At 43.0% G+C, this 18208-nt stretch overlaps 1 protein-coding gene across 12 annotated transcripts in view; it reads right to left on the bottom strand.

Annotated features, from left to right (window-relative positions):
- Positions 1 to 18208, bottom strand: part of NPAS3 (neuronal PAS domain protein 3) — a 616056-nt gene that overhangs the window by 494481 nt on the left and 103367 nt on the right. Inside the window, exons 1-2 of one of the 12 annotated variants that reach the window (XM_077261156.1) lie at positions 13817 to 13932; positions 13027 to 13208 (exon numbers count right to left, since the gene is read on the bottom strand). The exons of 9 other annotated variants lie outside the window; for them this stretch is intronic. The gene's annotated coding sequence lies outside the window, so the exon portion shown is untranslated. Of the gene's footprint in view, positions 1 to 13026; positions 13209 to 13816; positions 13938 to 18208 lie in introns of those variants that run through there. 2 more of the 12 variants (XM_077261163.1, XM_077261152.1) reach the window with 2 other exon arrangements.

The raw sequence follows: 18208 nt of genomic DNA, 5'->3' as shown, positions 1-18208 counted from the left end.
TTCTCTAGAGGTGAGCCAGGACTATATTTTCCTCTGCCAGGATTAGTTAGTCCTCCGGCCGGCGCTGGGCGTCTAGGGATAAAACGCAGGCTACGCTACCCGGCTACTGTTAGTTGTGCGGCAGGTTTAGTTCATGGTCAGTTTAGTTTCCATCCTTCCAAGAGCTAGTTCTTATGTTTGCTGGGCTATGTTCTCTTGCCATTGAGAACCATAACAGTTTGACCGGCCACAAAGGGTTAAATTAATTGACAGAGAAAGGAGAGAAAAGAGAAGTCTGCTGAAGATTTTTTTTTTTTTTTTTCCCTTCAGTTCTGAGTGTGCTTGTAATTGAATCTCTTGCAAGTCTGCCTATATTGCAGCCTTTCTCTCTCTCTCTCCTTCTAATCCTGGAATGGCTCTGTGTTCACCTGTTTAAAATGGATATTCAGAGTTTAGCTGCAGGTTTGAATAATCTCACCACGAAAGTTCAAAATTTACAAGATTTTGTTGTTCATGTTCCTATATCTGAACCTAGAATTCCTTTGCCTGAATTTTTCTCGGGGAATAGATCTTGCTTTCAAAATTTCAAAAATAATTGCAAGTTGTTTTTGTCCCTGAAATCTCGCTCTGCTGGAGATCCTGCTCAGCAGGTCAGGATTGTGATTTCCTTGCTCCGGGGCGACCCTCAGGATTGGGCTTTTGCATTGGCTCCAGGGGATCCTGCGTTGCTCAATGTGGATGCGTTTTTTCTGGCCTTGGGGTTGCTTTATGAGGAACCTCAGTTAGAACTTCAGGCGGAAAAGGCCTTGATGTCCCTATCTCAGGGGCAAGACGAAGTTGAAATATACTGCCAGAAATTCCGTAAATGGGCTGTGCTTACTCAGTGGAATGAGTGCGCCCTGGCGGCGAATTTCAGAGAGGGTCTCTCTGATGCCATTAAGGATGTTATGGTGGGGTTCCCTGTGCCTGCGGGTCTGAATGAGTCCATGACAATGGCTATCCAGATCGATAGGCGTCTGCGGGAGCGCAAACCTGTGCACCATTTGGCGGTGTCTACTGAGAAGACGCCAGAGAATATGCAATGTGATAGAATTCTGTCCAGAAGTGAACGGCAGAATTTTAGACGAAAAAATGGGTTGTGCTTCTATTGCGGTGATTCAACTCATGTTATATCAGCATGCTCTAAGCGTACTAAGAAGCTTGATAAGTCTGTTTCAATTGGCACTTTACAGTCTAAGTTTATTCTATCTGTGACCCTGATTTGTTCTTTATCATCTATTACCGCGGATGCCTATGTCGACTCTGGCGCCGCTTTGAGTCTTATGGATTGGTCCTTTGCCAAACGCTGTGGGTATGATTTGGAGCCTCTTGAAACTCCTATACCCCTGAAGGGGATTGACTCCACCCCATTGGCTAGCAATAAACCACAATACTGGACACAAGTAACTATGCGGATTAATCCGGATCACCAGGAGATTATTCGCTTTCTTGTGCTGTATAACCTACATGATGTGTTGGTGCTTGGATTGCCATGGCTGCAATCTCATAATCCAGTCCTTGACTGGAAAGCTATGTCTGTGTTAAGCTGGGGATGTAAGGGGACGCATGGGGACGTACCTGTGGTTTCCATTTCATCATCTATTCCCTCTGAGATTCCTGAATTCTTGACTGAATATCGTGACGTTTTTGAAGAACCTAAGCTTGGTTCATTACCTCCGCACCGGGAGTGCGATTGTGCCATAGATTTGATTCCGGGTAGTAAATACCCTAAGGGTCGTTTATTTAATCTGTCTGTGCCTGAACATGCTGCTATGCGAGAATATATAAAGGAGTCCTTGGAAAAGGGACATATTCGTCCTTCGTCATCTCCCTTAGGAGCCGTTTTTTTCTTTGTGGCTAAGAAAGATGGCTCTTTGAGGCCGTGCATTGATTATCGGCTTTTGAATAAGATCACTGTTAAATATCAATATCCGTTGCCACTGCTGACTGATTTGTTTGCTCGCATAAAGGGGGCCAAGTGGTTCTCTAAGATAGATCTCCGTGGGGCGTATAATTTGGTGCGAATTAAGCAGGGGGATGAGTGGAAAACCGCATTTAATACGCCCGAGGGCCACTTTGAGTATTTGGTGATGCCTTTTGGTCTTTCAAATGCCCCTTCAGTCTTTCAGTCCTTTATGCATGACATTTTCCGTGATTATTTGGATAAATTTATGATTGTGTATCTGGATGATATTTTGATTTTTTCGGATGACTGGGACTCTCATGTCCAGCAGGTCAGGAGGGTTTTTCAGGTTTTGCGGTCTAATTCCTTGTGTGTGAAGGGTTCTAAGTGCGTTTTTGGGGTTCAAAAGATTTCCTTTTTGGGATATATTTTTTCCCCCTCTTCCATCGAGATGGATCCTGTCAAGGTTCAGGCTATTTGTGATTGGACGCAACCCTCTTCTCTTAAGAGTCTTCAGAAATTTTTGGGCTTTGCTAACTTTTATCGTCGATTTATTGCTGGTTTTTCTGATGTTGTTAAACCATTGACTGATTTGACTAAGAAGGGTGCTGATGTTGCTGATTGGTCCCCTGCTGCTGTGGAGGCCTTTCGGGAGCTTAAGCGCCGCTTTTCTTCCGCCCCTGTGTTGCGTCAGCCTGATGTTGCTCTTCCTTTTCAGGTTGAGGTCGACGCTTCTGAAATCGGAGCTGGGGCGGTTTTGTCGCAGAGAAGTTCCGATTGCTCCGTGATGAGACCTTGTGCTTTTTTCTCGCGTAAATTTTCGCCCGCCGAGCGGAATTATGATGTTGGGAATCGGGAGCTTTTGGCCATGAAGTGGGCTTTTGAGGAGTGGCATCATTGGCTTGAGGGGGCTAGACATCAGGTGGTGGTATTGACTGACCACAAAAATCTAATTTATCTTGAGTCCGCCAGACGCCTGAATCCTAGACAGGCGCGCTGGTCGTTGTTTTTCTCTCGGTTTAATTTTGTGGTGTCCTACCTGCCGGGTTCTAAGAATGTTAAGGCGGATGCCCTTTCTAGGAGTTTTGAGCCTGACTCCCCTGGTAATTCTGAACCTACAGGTATCCTTAAGGATGGAGTGATATTGTCTGCCGTTTCTCCAGACCTGCGGCGGGCCTTGCAGGAGTTTCAGGCGGATAGACCTGATCGTTGCCCACCTGGTAGACTGTTTGTTCCTGATGATTGGACCAGTAAAGTCATTTCTGAGGTTCATTCTTCTGCGTTGGCAGGTCATCCTGGAATCTTTGGTACCAGGGATTTGGTGGCAAGGTCCTTCTGGTGGCCTTCCCTGTCTCGAGATGTGCGAGGCTTCGTGCAGTCTTGTGACGTTTGTGCTCGGGCCAAGCCTTGTTGTTCTCGGGCTAGTGGATTGTTGTTGCCCTTGCCTATCCCGAAGAGGCCCTGGACGCACATCTCGATGGATTTTATTTCGGATCTTCCTGTTTCTCAGAAGATGTCTGTCATCTGGGTGGTGTGTGATCGTTTCTCTAAGATGGTCCATTTGGTTCCCCTGCCTAAGTTGCCTTCTTCTTCCGAGTTGGTTCCTCTGTTTTTTCAAAATGTGGTCCGTTTGCATGGTATTCCGGAGAATATCGTTTCTGACAGAGGTACCCAATTCGTGTCTAGATTTTGGCGAGCATTCTGTGCTAGGATGGGCATAGATTTGTCTTTCTCGTCTGCTTTCCATCCTCAGACTAATGGCCAGACCGAGCGGACGAATCAGACCTTGGAGACATATTTGAGGTGTTTTGTGTCTGCAGATCAGGATGATTGGGTTGCTTTTTTGCCTTTAGCGGAGTTTGCCCTCAATAATCGGGCCAGCTCTGCCACCTTGGTGTCTCCCTTTTTCTGTAATTCGGGGTTTCATCCTCGATTTTCTTCTGGTCAGGTGGAATCTTCGGATTGTCCTGGAGTGGATGCTGTGGTGGAGAGGTTGCATCAGATTTGGGGGCAGGTAGTGGACAATTTGAAGTTGTCCCAGGAGAAGACTCAGCTTTTTGCCAACCGCCGGCGTCGGGTTGGTCCTCGGCTTTGTGTTGGGGACTTGGTGTGGTTGTCTTCTCGTTTTGTCCCTATGAGGGTTTCTTCTCCCAAGTTTAAGCCTCGGTTCATCGGCCCGTACAGGATATTGGAGATTCTTAACCCTGTGTCCTTCCGTTTGGACCTCCCTGCATCTTTTTCTATTCATAATGTTTTTCATCGGTCATTATTGCGCAGGTATGAGGTACCGGTTGTGCCTTCCGTTGAGCCTCCTGCTCCGGTGTTGGTTGAGGGCGAGTTGGAGTACGTTGTGGAAAAAATCTTGGACTCCCGTGTTTCCAGACGGAAACTCCAGTATCTGGTCAAGTGGAAGGGATACGGTCAGGAGGATAATTCTTGGGTGACTGCCTCTGATGTTCATGCCTCCGATTTGGTCCGTGCCTTTCATAGGGCTCATCCTGATCGCCCTGGTGGTTCTGGTGAGGGTTCGGTGCCCCCTCCTTGAGGGGGGGGGTACTGTTGTGAAATTGGATTTTGGGCTCCCCCGGTGGCCACTGGTGGAATTGAACTGGTGTGCATCATCCTCTCTGTTCACCTGTTTCCATCAGGATGTGGGAGTCGCTATTTAGCCTTGCTCCTCTGTCACTTCCATGCCGGTCAACATTGTAATCAGAAGCCTTTCTGTGCATGTTCCTGCTGCTAGACAACTCCCAGCTAAGTTGGACTTTAGTCCTTGTTTGTTTTTGCATTTTGTTCCAGTTCACAGCTGTAGTTTCGTTTCTGTGTCTGGAAAGCTCTTGTGATCTGAAATTGCCACTCTGATGTTATGAGTTAATACTAGAGTCTTAAAGTAATTTCAGGATGGTGTTTTGATAGGGTTTTCAGCTGACCATGAAAGTGCCCTTTCTGTCTTCCTGCTATCTAGTAAGCGGACCTCAATTTTGCTAAACCTATTTTCATACTACGTTTGTCATTTCATCTAAAATCACCGCCAATATTTGTGGGGGCCTCTGTCTGCCTTTCGGGGAAATTTCTCTAGAGGTGAGCCAGGACTATATTTTCCTCTGCCAGGATTAGTTAGTCCTCCGGCCGGCGCTGGGCGTCTAGGGATAAAACGCAGGCTACGCTACCCGGCTACTGTTAGTTGTGCGGCAGGTTTAGTTCATGGTCAGTTTAGTTTCCATCCTTCCAAGAGCTAGTTCTTATGTTTGCTGGGCTATGTTCTCTTGCCATTGAGAACCATAACATATACCCACAGTTAGCACAGACAAGGATAACGGAAAATATGCACCACGCCAAAGTCACACAGGAATACACTATAAGTGCACAGGGCAAAACAAATACAAATAAAGGAAGGAGAAAATAAGACAAAGGGAAATACACCACCAGATACGATACTCCTTCTCCAAGATCACCACTCCAGACCGAGATAACCAAGCACAAGACAGAAGCTATAATCGGCGACGCCCAATGTTCAGAAGAACTATTTAAAGGCAGTGGGCGTGACCCAGCTTCCAATCCGAGCACCAGCTAAATTAACCCCCGACCAGCTAGATAAAACTTGCCGACGCCACTGAGCGCATAGTGGACAAAAGCGGAATTACCGCTGTCTGTCGAACGTCCTAGTATGAACAGCGTCCGACATGACAATTATATGGGGCAAATATCTCTATTGAGCATCTTATGGGGCCATAATCAGCATTTGTGGAGCATTATACGGGGCAAATGTGTCTATGGAGCATCTTATGGGGCCATAATCAGCATTTGGGCAGCATTACATGGAGCAAATATTTCTATGGAGCATCTTATGGGGCCATGTGCAGCATTATATGGTGCGAATATCTCTATGGAGCATCTTATGGGGCCATAATCAGCATTTGTGCAGCATTATATGGGGCAAATATCTCTATTGAGCATCTTATGGGGCCATAATCAGCATTTGTGGAGCATTATACGGGGCAAATGTGTCTATGGAGCATCTTATGGGGCCATAATCAGCATTTGTGCAGCACTATATGGGGTAAATGTCTGTATGGAGCATCATATGGGGCCCATCATAAACTGTATGGAGCATTATATGGGGTGTATTTTGTATGGAGCATCTTATGGGGCCCATCATGAACTGTATGGAGCATTATATGGGGCTCCTGATTCAATATGGATATTCAAAAACACTTAACCTTCTGATGACTCAATTAATTTTACTTTTATTGGTATCTATTTTTACTTTTGAAATTTACTGGTAGCTGCTGCATTTCCCACCCTAGGCTTATACTCGAATCATTAAGTTTTCCCAGTTTTTGTGGCAAAATTAGGGGTCTCGGCTTATGCTCGGGTCAGCTTATACTCGAGTATATACGGTATCCAAAACGACTTGCAGCTGTAATTTGTGCAAAAGGAGGCTCTAAAAAGTACTGACTTTAGGGGGGTGAATACTTATGCACACTGAAGTTTTCAGTTGTTTTGTTTTATTTGGGGTTTGCTTCACATTAAAAAGAAACTCAAATGTTCACAGTTGCAGGCATGTTCTTTACATGAGCTGATGCAAACCATCCCTCAAAAAAACAACAAAAAAAAACCAGTGAAATTCCAGATTGCGAGATAGCAAAACACGAAAAATGCCAGGGAAGTGGGAGTGAATACTGTCGCAAGCTACTGTATGTGTATATATATTCAGTACATTTAGACTTCTGTCAATGTTTGCCCCTCAGAATACTACTCTGGACTTTCTATCATCAGATGAAATATACATTGGTGTGCCACCATGTCATGTCTATTTTACATATAGAGGACCTTTGGGTGAACAGCTTATTCAAAAGGGCTTGCATTCGCACTGTTTAGCAAGTCAGGGCAATGGCCGGAACAGTAATTTTCAGAGCTGGCTGCTGCTGGGGACTGATTGTCATGGGCTCTCGGACTTCCAATTTGTTTTGCTATGTATATTCTTACACATTCTGGTGCCGGGGTTGAGGGGTGACAGTGGTGGCAGCCAAAAAGAGTACATTGCCAGATAATTAAGGGCATCCAAATGCAGCTTATATCCACGTGGCCCACTCAACTGTAACAGGATGAAATAGGTAGTTCACGGTATGAAAACATCACACCCTGGTGTATCAGTAATACTCTGCAGAAGCATTACTGCAACATCCCAGGAAATTGTGCTCCGTAATAAATAGCCGGAGAAACAGAACATGGTGAATAGAAGGCTCCAGAGTATTCCTTCGCTCTCGCCTTATCTCCTCCTATTGTTTTATCCTCTTTTCTATATCAGAGCCATAAGTATTTCATTACCAGTTATCTGTCCGGTACCCTGAGAAGCAGTAACAATTAACACCCCCAGTCCCCCTCCCGCATCTTCTTTCAATGTGATTGATACCGGCCTTAGCTTTCAATTTGTTCCAGTACACAGATCATGAAATTCTAAATGTGATCATCCTTATTGACCTACACTCTCCTGCACCAGGCTACAATACCCAGAATGCAATTATTATCTGGGGAGCTTTAACCTCTTCTCAGATGCAGCATCCCCACAACCACATGTAGCATTGGAATGGAAGAGGTTAATTTTAATATATAAGGAAGTAGAAAACCGCACAATAACAATGACGACTAAACAACAATTTATTGATTTTCGATCACATGCAAAAGTAGTAAAGTTCATGGTGCTACTCTAATGCTGGATTAAAACCGCATGAGCGTGGCCATGAAATGACCACCAATCACCAACATGCATGCCGATCGCTTATCGTTTAATGGCCTGTGTAGACGGAACGACTGCACTTCCATGTGCACAGAAAGGTCATTAATGCCATCATTCTTTATGCACAGAACATCATGTTATTGCTCTGTTTAGGCAGATGATGTGCTGCAGAGAACGATAATTTGTAAGCAAGCTTAACAATCATGGCACCTGACAAACTGGTGTTCTGCTTGTCAGCCGCATGTTTGCCGGCCTATTTAGATGAGCTAATAGTCTGGAATGAGCTTTCTAAAACAAGCACAGTTTTTATCCATTCAATATGCTGCAGTCATATTATATAGCACTGTGTACCTATAATTGCTCATTTTACCTTTCTACCCAGATAATTCCTCTCTTTTCCATTAGGTATATGACATCACATGATTAAAAACTGACTAGCTGAATCTTTCTAAGCTTTTTTTTTTTTTTAGAACCAGCTGATCTGCTCTTCCCTCTGCCAGGGACTTTTGCAGTGACTCATGACTCATACAGGGAAAATTGACCTCCTGTTCCTATGTACAGCTTAGAATGATTCAGCTAGTCAGTTTTTAATCTTGTAATGTCACAGATTTAGTAGAACAGAGAAGAATGAACTGAGTAGAAAGACAAAATGAGCTATTTTAATTTAAGTACACAGTGCTATATAATATGATGGCTCCAATATATTAAGAGAATAAATATTTTAGTGGGGGGGGGGAGTGCTTCTGTAAGTGGATCTGATGTGTGCACATCCCTTTACTCGCTTTCTGATGACCCAGCTACTGCTGATGTCTGTAGCGCTGATGTAACGCCAACAGCACTACGGCCAATCAGTGAGCTCAGTAGCTCATGCTGACTACAAGGGCTGAGATCACTGATTGGCTACAGCACCCTCGATGTGATGTCAGCGCTGCAGACAATAAGACACTGCGAGCAGCAGGGGAGACACTGATGGACCCACATATGTAAAGCATAGTTTGTTTTTTTAACATTAAACTGTGCCTGGGGACACTACTTTCCTGAAGATGGAAAAAAAACACGTTAATTAATAAAATAAGACTAAAAGGATTATACATTCCTTTTCAACAAAGCCTGAATCGTCCCTGCATACATTGCCTACAACCCTGAAATTCTTAGAACTGCATAGGTAGCAATATATTATTCAACATACGGGCTTCATGAGTTTAAGGTTTAATGATGAATATAACAGATCATTGCCTCATATAAGATCTTGAAAGTTTATTTTGTTTAATCTTTTTACAGGGTTGAATAGAACAGAAAACAACTCAGTTGTCTATTGCTTTTTAAAGGCAAAAAAACAGACTGCAATATGAACAGTTCCTTAGAAGCAGATCTGGGTGTCTGAGACCAGACAATGGGCACTAGGCAAGAACACAACTTCCCTAGTCACAAATAAGGATTGCACATTAAAGATTACACTTTGGTTATGGCTTACCTCCATATACAGTTATGGCCAAAAATGTTGGCACCCTTGAAATTGTTTCATTAAGTGAAGCATTTCTCCCAGAAAATTATTGCAATTTCACGTTTTGTTACACACATGTTTATTTCCTTTGTGTGTATTGGAACAACACAAAAAAACGGAGGAAAAAGGCAAATTAGACATAATTTCACACAAAACCCCAAAAATGGGCTGGACAAAATTGTTGGCACCCTCAACTTAATATTTGGTTGCACATCCTTTGGAATAAATAACTGCGATCAATCGCTTCCTATAACCATCTAAAAGCTTCTTACTTCTCTCACTTGGAATTTTGGACCACACTTCTTTGCAAACTGCTCCAGGTCTCTCATATTTGAAGGGTGCCTTGTCCCAACAGCAATTTTAAGATCTCTCCATATGTGATCAATGGGATTTAGATCCGGACTCACTGCTGGCCACTCTCCAGTGCTTCATCCATTTCTGGCTGACACTGGCCACTGCATTGTGACCCGAAATCCACTGGAAATCTTCAGATTTCATGATGCCTTACACCCACAGTCAAGTCAGTGCCAAAAGCAGCAAAGTAACCCCAAAACATCTTTGAACCTCTGCTATATCTAAGTATTGTGTTTTCTTTGTAGGCCTCATTTGGTTTTCGGTAAACAGTAGAATGATGTGCTGTACCAAAAAGCTCTATCTTGGTCTCATCTGTACACAAGACGCTTTCCCAGATGAATTTTCACTTACTCATGTACATTTTGGCAAACTGCAGTCTAGCTTTTTTTATGTCTCTGCGTCAGAAGTGGGGTTCTCCTGAGTCTCCTGTCATAGCGTTTCATTACATTCAAATATTGACCGATAGTTTGCACTGACACTGATGCACATTGAGCCTTAAGTCCAGCTTGAGTTTTTTTGGAACGTGATTGAGGCATCTTATCCACTATCCATACTATCATGTGTTGCAACTTTTCGTTAATTTTTCTCAAACTAAATCCAGGGAAATTAGATACAGTGCCATGGGTTGTAAATTTATTAAGTTGTGCATCATGGACAAAGGAACATCAGGATCTCTAGAGGTGGACTTAAAATTGTTGATATTTTTCAACAATTTTGGTTCTTAAGTCCTCAGACAGTTCTCTTCTCTTTCTGTTCTCCATGCTTAGTGTGGCACACACAGACACACAATTCAAAGATTGAGTCAACTTTTTATCTGGTTTCAGGTGTGATGTTAATATTGCTCACACCTGTTACTTGCAACAGGTGAGTTTGAATGAGCATCACATGCTTGAAACAAAGTTATAATTTTGGAAAGGTGCCAACATTTTTGTCAGACGCATTTTGTGTGAAGTTATGTCCAATTTGCCTTTTTTGTCATTGTTTTTGTGTTGTTCCAATACAAAAAAAAATAAACATGCGTATAACTAAACATAGAATACAATAATTTTCTGAGAGAAATACTTCATTTTCTGGAACAATTTCAACGGTGTCAACACTTTCGGCCATGACTGTAAGTGATAGAAGTTCACTTATAGATAATCTTAATAAAAAAATAAAAAATAAAAAAATGTCAGCTTTTCCCTACTCCTCATTTCTAACAAATAAGCCTTTGTCCAACAAACACCATGAATTATCAGAATGTCAGACTTGGATTTGGGATCAAAATATTCACGGTTAAATCTTAAATCCCATTGTGCTAAAAAGATTTTCTACAACAAATGTAGCACAGAGAAATGGAAGTACGATTCTGAATGTAATGGTAACTATTAATATTATCTTGCAAGCCCCTTTTAAAACGATGGATAATTTTTAGTCTATATTAACTCCATTGAAGTACCTTCATTTATAATGATCTAAAGGCAAAGTAAACAGACATTTACATTTGCATTCATCAATATGGGAGCTGGATTGATTACATGGTTAAAATGGAATTGTTCCAGCAATTTTCAATAATCCTAAATCTATTGAGCAGGAGTAACAGACTCTCTTGATTTTTCTTTACTCGAATATGGCTAATCTATTTGTCTCTGAAATTCCCAATGATGCAAATTCACCCCATAAATCTAAATATCAATAGTGAATTTAGAAGCTCTGTGTCTATACTCATTCCATAGAGCTAACCGTGGTTAATACTCTTGTCTACACAGATCTAGCACAAAGACACTCCTAAGTTCCCCACACAAGATGCCTCCTTAGTGCCTTTTCCCTAAATAAATCCAATTAGAAGATTTACAAATTGTATTTAATCTCTTTTAATTAGAACGTCTGTAGAATTTTATAAACACATACAAATATGGCGTTTACTTTCTCTGCTCCTTTAGGCTTTTTTTGTGTTTTGACATCTTTCCAAGTTTAGATTCAGTGGAATACTTACACTACGCTTGAGTATAATCTAGGCCATCCCAAACACTACAAACCAGAAAGAGTAAACGCCAACATAATAGACGAAAAAGCTTCTCTCCTTTCATATAATTCATAGAACCAACTATAATACGGACGAAAGCCACTCACTTATGAACTATATAGACATATAAAATACATATAACTCAGAAACTATACACAGACAATACAAATACAACTGATGAACAATTTACACACATAAAACAGTTTATCACAACAGTCGTAACAAGTTGAAGATCAGAAGTAACTGAACTGGAAGAGATATGTGCCAAATTCATGAAGCGTGTGTACCATATTGAAGAACTTGGCAAAATAAAAAGTCAACAAATACTACAAAACAAAAAAAGAAAGAAAGAAAGAAAGAAAAAAGTGACTTCAATAAATCACAAGTGATGAATTGGAGCTTTAGACTTCCCATGTGTTCCAACCTCCTGAGCTGTGCATTTCTAAGGGGTCTTTTGAGTGATTGGTGGGGGTCCCCACCAGGTCCCTGGCAATTTACGCTGCATGAAAGGGTTTAAAACATATGGAAGCAAATCTCCTAAAAGTTTAGTTACTCGGTAAATTGTTAATAGTGCTACTGACTGAATCTCATCGTTACTAAGGTTTTTGTATGGCCAATAGTCTGATGATGGCTGGTACCAAAAACTCCAGTATCTTCTTACCAATGTTAGGCTGCCGTTTTGCCGCTGCAAAAAAAAGCAACAAAAATGCTATACACGGGATGTTTTGAATGCAGCGTTTTTACTTCCAACAGAGCACATTTTGGCTGAAGAAAAAAAAAAAAAGAAAGCAAAAAACATCAAAAACGCTCCATGTGAACACAGCCGAAAACAACACATAACGTGTAGATTGATAAGCCAGGTGCTCTGTTCCACTTGAGCCTAAAAATATGCATTTTTGTTAATTTAATTTAGCCCATTTTCTTCTACATAATATAAAGTACGCATGGTCCAGCAGAACTCAAAAAGTGACTATTCTCCAAGTTCTAATCTACTGTGTTGCTCAACACACATAGGATCAGCAACATTTTATTTGCTACAATTTTCCTTAGACGTACAATGTAATAAATGTGCACATGATACGTTTGATGTATTTGGTTAAGCCATCGCGTATGTCTAATAGGTATCTTCCAATGCAATTGAGAAAATTAGACTGCAGGTATTTTCAAGGTTGATCAGGAACAACATGCTACCCCTATCATATCCACTGCCAATATTTTTCTTTGTGTTGTCATCAAAGTAATGCCGTTATCTTCATTGTTTGTTACTATTTTCTTTATTTGTAAAGTGCTTATACTGCGGGCGGCGTATAAATAAAATGATACCGAGGATTACTCTGTTGCACATCTTTCTCTGTAACATATTTTGGTCAATGCAAATAGCCTTGGTAATAACAGGCGGCAGACATATGGGGAGCGCGGGCATCTCTGGAGCAGGCTCTGCTCTGTGCCTCTGCATTGTTTTGATGTAGTGAAGATGAATCTAGCTAAAAAGGATTACACACCTATCATTTATTTAACAAGAGCATCGTGTCCTCTGCCTGGGTTTTAGGTATGCCGTGTGAATTCTTGGAACAGATTTATTCATATGTGGCTTGTATATTAACAGCTTTTTTTTTCTGTATTCTGCCTTGGCTGGGTGTGCAGCTGAGAGGAGAACGCGCCCTTTTAACAAGTTGATTTATTTCTGGAGAAGAGGGGAAAAACATGAATAGAAAGCAATGCACTTGTTCAAAGACGGGGAGGAAAGACACGGCAATGAAAGGTTTATTCCTATATATGTGACCCTTTATTAAAGCACAGACCAGAATCTATGTTTTTATGAAAGTACAGACCAGAGTCTAATGTTTTGCTACTGGGGCGCTGGACAAAATGGGATATTTCTCATCTCTTAATTGCTAATTATTTCAATTAAATACAATATTGATGTAAAGGTAAGGTCAGACATGGTGTTATAGGTGTGATGTGGACGCAACATGGCCAAGAATTGCAGCGGCCAGTTGGTGCTAGGGTTTCCAAATAAAAAAAATTATTTGATTTTGCGGGTGAAACAGCTGTTTTACCCACCAAGCCAAGTGACATGAAACCCCCATGTCAGCCTTACCCTTGGGTAGCAGAATAGCTGTACCCTAATGATCCATTTCAGTAAACTACTATAAACTATTGGTATCGCCCCTTTGTAGTTACACAGATACTCTGTAGGGCAGGATTTGTAGCAGTTTAGTGAAATATAGTGAGGTGCTGTAAGCAGATTGCACCGTGGGACGTAGAAAGAGGTCTACTTTTATTCCTTACATCTAATCTCCCCGTCAGCTGGCTAGCCAAGATGGTTGGTGAAATGGATTCACAGGAAGCGGTCCATTTGTTGGAAGGGAGCCCATCAAATCTCCTCCTACCTGACAGTATCTGCAGCTCTTCTTTTGATTAGCTAGACTGGTGCGGCGTCACGCTGCAATTATGACATCACGCTGGCACGACTAATCGCTGCCAGAGAAGATGTAATAATACAAGCTGAATTACCAACCATGTAATACATGGACAGGCGTGCCCTTCTAGAACAGGAGCCACCTTTAGGGCTCGAGCAGATAGCCGTATTATTGGTCTGACAAATCACACTCAGACCAATGTTACTTTATGTGCAAGAAAAGTTGTCTTCAGCGACCACAGGAGATAGGATTCTTAAAACTTGACATTTATTTATCATCATATTAAAAAGCACAGATATGCAGATGAGCAATCCCAGTGCAGGGAACGAATCCTACATGTTTCAACCTACACGGTCTTAATCATGTTATTTTATGGGGCCGTGCACATGTCTGATAAAAAAAGTCGCTACATGTCTAAGGGTACGTGTCCACGATCAGGATGGCCGGCGATATCGTCGGAGCGGCAAACCCACTCGGCGCTAAGCCCTGCCCCCTTCTGGGACGCGATGATGCCGGATGTGTTCATTGTACACATCTGGGATCATCGCACCCCTCGCATAGGGCCCTGTGTTATTCCTTGCGGCGCCGCAGCGTCGCCGCAAGGAACACGGACATGCTGCGATCTTAAAAGACGCGCAGCATGTCCGGAGTCGCAGGGACGACGGATGCGTGTTTCCACGCATAGTGGACACGGGATTTCAAAAAATCCCCTCCACTATGCTGGAACATCTGGACGCTGCGTGTTTGACACGCAGCGTCAAACACGCAGCATTTCCTGACCGTGGACACATACCCTAAGTCTGATCCAATATTCAGATTGCAAGCTGCCATGCAAGTCAACGAGCTGGTGGGAAAAATGGAACTGCGCTTGGTTGACATCTGAGTACCATCCGATTTCCACGCACTGACACAATGGAGAAGATGGATACTTTTTTTCTCCATCTTCTCCTCATCCGAGGGAATCGGATAACACTATGCGGATACTCTAATCAGATTTTGATCAGATTGCGATTTGCATAATTGGCCCGATTCTCTCGGATGAGACAATCTATGGCGGTCTACACCGAGCCTTACTTAGAGCAGTAGACATTCCAACTTTAACAAGTCATTTCACAGCTGAAACTATGATAATAACATTGACGATATGTTATCACTTTATTAATTAATTAAACACAATACAAAAAGAGTAAAATGGCTTCTGGCCGGTTATATCATGAGACAGAGACTCATCAGAGTGAATGAAGTGCACCATTCATATCAATGGCACACGACTGTACAGGAAAGATTAGGCACTGCATAGACCACAATGCAGTGGTAAAAGGAGTGTGGCCCCCAAAAAAATCTGCAATGGGAGCTCTGGAAGTAAGGAAATTAACTCCTTTATCACCAGTTAACCTACAGTAGAAGGTTTAACTTTCTGATGCCGGCACAGCCGCGCACTTCTCCTTTGGCAAGGGGATGTAATCGGAAGCAGCTGGAAGAAGGTAGCTCTTATTTTTCCTGTCCTTCCAAGGCTAGGCCAGCTGCCAGCTCTCTGAATTATGAATAAGCAATGAACAAAAGAATGCAGATATGGTGCTGACAAGATAATCCTAGGAAATTTATCTGTGACAAATTTCCCGGGATTAACAAATTACATTTGCACAGAACAATAAAAAAAAGGGATAAATATGCAAAGGGGGAATGAAGAAGGTGGTAGGTGTTCAGTGGCAGGTACAGTGAGCGTGAACGGCGGTGCATCTTAATAAAGGCACAGGGCCAGGTTAACTAAGCGGAGTGCTGCCGTACGGTACAGCGCCCCCCCCGCCACCAACCACTTTATGTCTAGTGTAATTAATAGGCTGTATCTTTCTGGAAGGACCATGACTGATTAGTAATTATTAATTTTTGGTTCTTCAATGTAAGAAATAATTAGACCCATGTTTTCAGCTGTAGCATTATTAATGACAGACCCTTATCTATGAGGGGGTGTAAGCAAAGAATACTGTGACACTCCGCTCCTCTGCCTTTTCTAGTCACTCTGCTGGTGGCGCTGTTGCCATTTCAGAGTGGATTTCACGATTTTCCTGAGTGCCAAAAGGGCAGGTCAAGCAGCAGATGGAAATGGAAAGACCATACTTGGCCACTGAAGCATGCAACGTGCAGTTGCGAAAGGACAGCATTAAGTTCGGGCACAGTGTGTTATGTGAGCGCCATCTGATGGTGCAGTAACAAAATCATTGCCAAGACATAAGTATGGAAGCCACCGACGCCACAAACGGCTATGAGAGTCGGGGGCAGTGACATTGGATAATTTGGGTAAATGTCTTGGAAGCAACAGGTCTCTGTTAATTTATTTTGCACCAACATATTCTGCAGCTCTGTGCATAAATTGCAATAATTCCTAGCTCCCAAACAGGGTTCACAATCTAAATTCCCTAATTCAAAGAACAATAATCCAAAAAGTTGCATGTATTATTGTTGCCTGTATGCAAATTCCCACCGGTTACTCCTGGATGTTCCAGTGCAACATCCAAATGCGTTCTCGGTTTACACGCGAAAGTTATAGCCATGCTGTTTGCAGCCAATGAATGGCCTCAGCGGTGTACCTCCCCAAATCACGAGGATATAAGTTATTCCAATCGTTTCACATGAGTTGATGCTGGTGTGCAGCTCTTGGTTTATCTTGGACAATCCCTTTAACTCCATTTCATTTTGCTCTTGGTCAGATCTAACCCCAGGCTGTTAGCAGCAATCATCGTCTATGTACTAAATTACCGCAGTAACAATATTGGGACAAACCTCTTAACCACTGGACTTTTTTCCTTTAGTCCCATTACTACAGTTGTATAATATCAGGCTTCCAGCTTCCTGTCTGTAGGATACAGCCAGAAAGAGTGGGTGCAGTGTAGCTTCTGCGCAGACGATGTGGATCAATGCAGTTGTGCAGACCATTATGATCGGCAGAGTTTCAGCTGCATATGGACAACCGCAGCGTCACACCGTTTTCTTACAAACATGTGAAGGAATAGGTCTTTCTAAAGATCTCAATAGACTGTCAAAAAAGGAAGGTTGGGCACTACAAGAGCACCTCCGATACGACGCAATAGCTAAATGGATATCATACTGCTCAACTTCATAGGTGACAATTGTAATAAGTGCTACAAAAATAGAAAGACAAACCATAATAAAATCACTTCATTTTGTCATCATTAAAACATGCTGGGGAGGAAGTGGGATACACGGTGGACGATGAAATATTCAAGTGTTACAGCATTTCCACGGGTCTTCCACAGCATGTGTTAACTACAAAATAAAGTGACCTTTTTTTGGATAGTGAGTGCCACTCTTTCTAAAGATTTCACTGAATTCGAAAGTGGCATTGTAATAGGAGCCACCACTGCAACATGAAAAAGGTGTGAGGAATCTCTGGAAAAATAGGTGGACCCTCCGAGACCGTGACGACGATCCCCTCACAGACGAGCTGACCAGGTAGACCACCCCCTATACAGGGAGTGTTAGGGGCAGGAGCGTGAGGGACTATCGCCACGGAAGCTGGAGGAAAAAGGAGGAAGAGAGAAATGGAAAACGAGAGAAAAGGACTGGAGAAGAGAGCCTGGACCCGGGGGTAAAGGGAAGGACACAGGAGGACCGCAGTGAGAAAGAACACGGTACCGCTAGAGACAAGGAGAGCTGGAAACACAGGAACAGCGACGAGACTGGAACTTCAGGAGCCGACGCCACGGACTGACGCAGGAACTGCGGGAAAAAAACAAATAACAGAGCACAAGATCAGAGCACAAAAAGATGCACAGAGAGTACGTGCGACCAGGAGCACTTGCGAAGCACAAGTGATCATCAGGCACAGAGGCAAGGAGCAGACAGGAAGAAATAGTAGCGCTTGAGCTTACTTCCGGGTGGAGAGGGTCCTCCAAGATCATAGAGTGGACAGGGCAGACAGCGTTAGAAAGAGGCTAGAGGTGTGCACACGCAGAACGGAAGGCGGCATCCGCGCGCACCCGACGATCAGCTGACGCTGGGAGCGAGCGCTGGAGGAGGGACGCCGCAGCAGCAGAGCCGCGCCAGGAAGCCGAGGACAGGTAAGTATAGCAGGAGGAAGCGGGTGGCGGCGGCGGCGTAACAGTACCCCCGTCTTTACTCCCCCTCTTTCTAAGGTTAGAAAGAAACCTAGACAAAATTTGAGGAGCCAGAATGTTCTCCCGAAGCTCCCAAGACCTCTCCTCAGGACCAAAACCCTTCCAGTCAACCAAGAATAAAGTCT

Source organism: Ranitomeya variabilis, chromosome 1 (genome assembly GCF_051348905.1).
Source record: "Ranitomeya variabilis isolate aRanVar5 chromosome 1, aRanVar5.hap1, whole genome shotgun sequence".
NCBI classification, from domain to species: domain Eukaryota; kingdom Metazoa; phylum Chordata; class Amphibia; order Anura; family Dendrobatidae; genus Ranitomeya; species Ranitomeya variabilis.
This window is presented reverse-complemented; position numbering and strand designations above follow the sequence as displayed.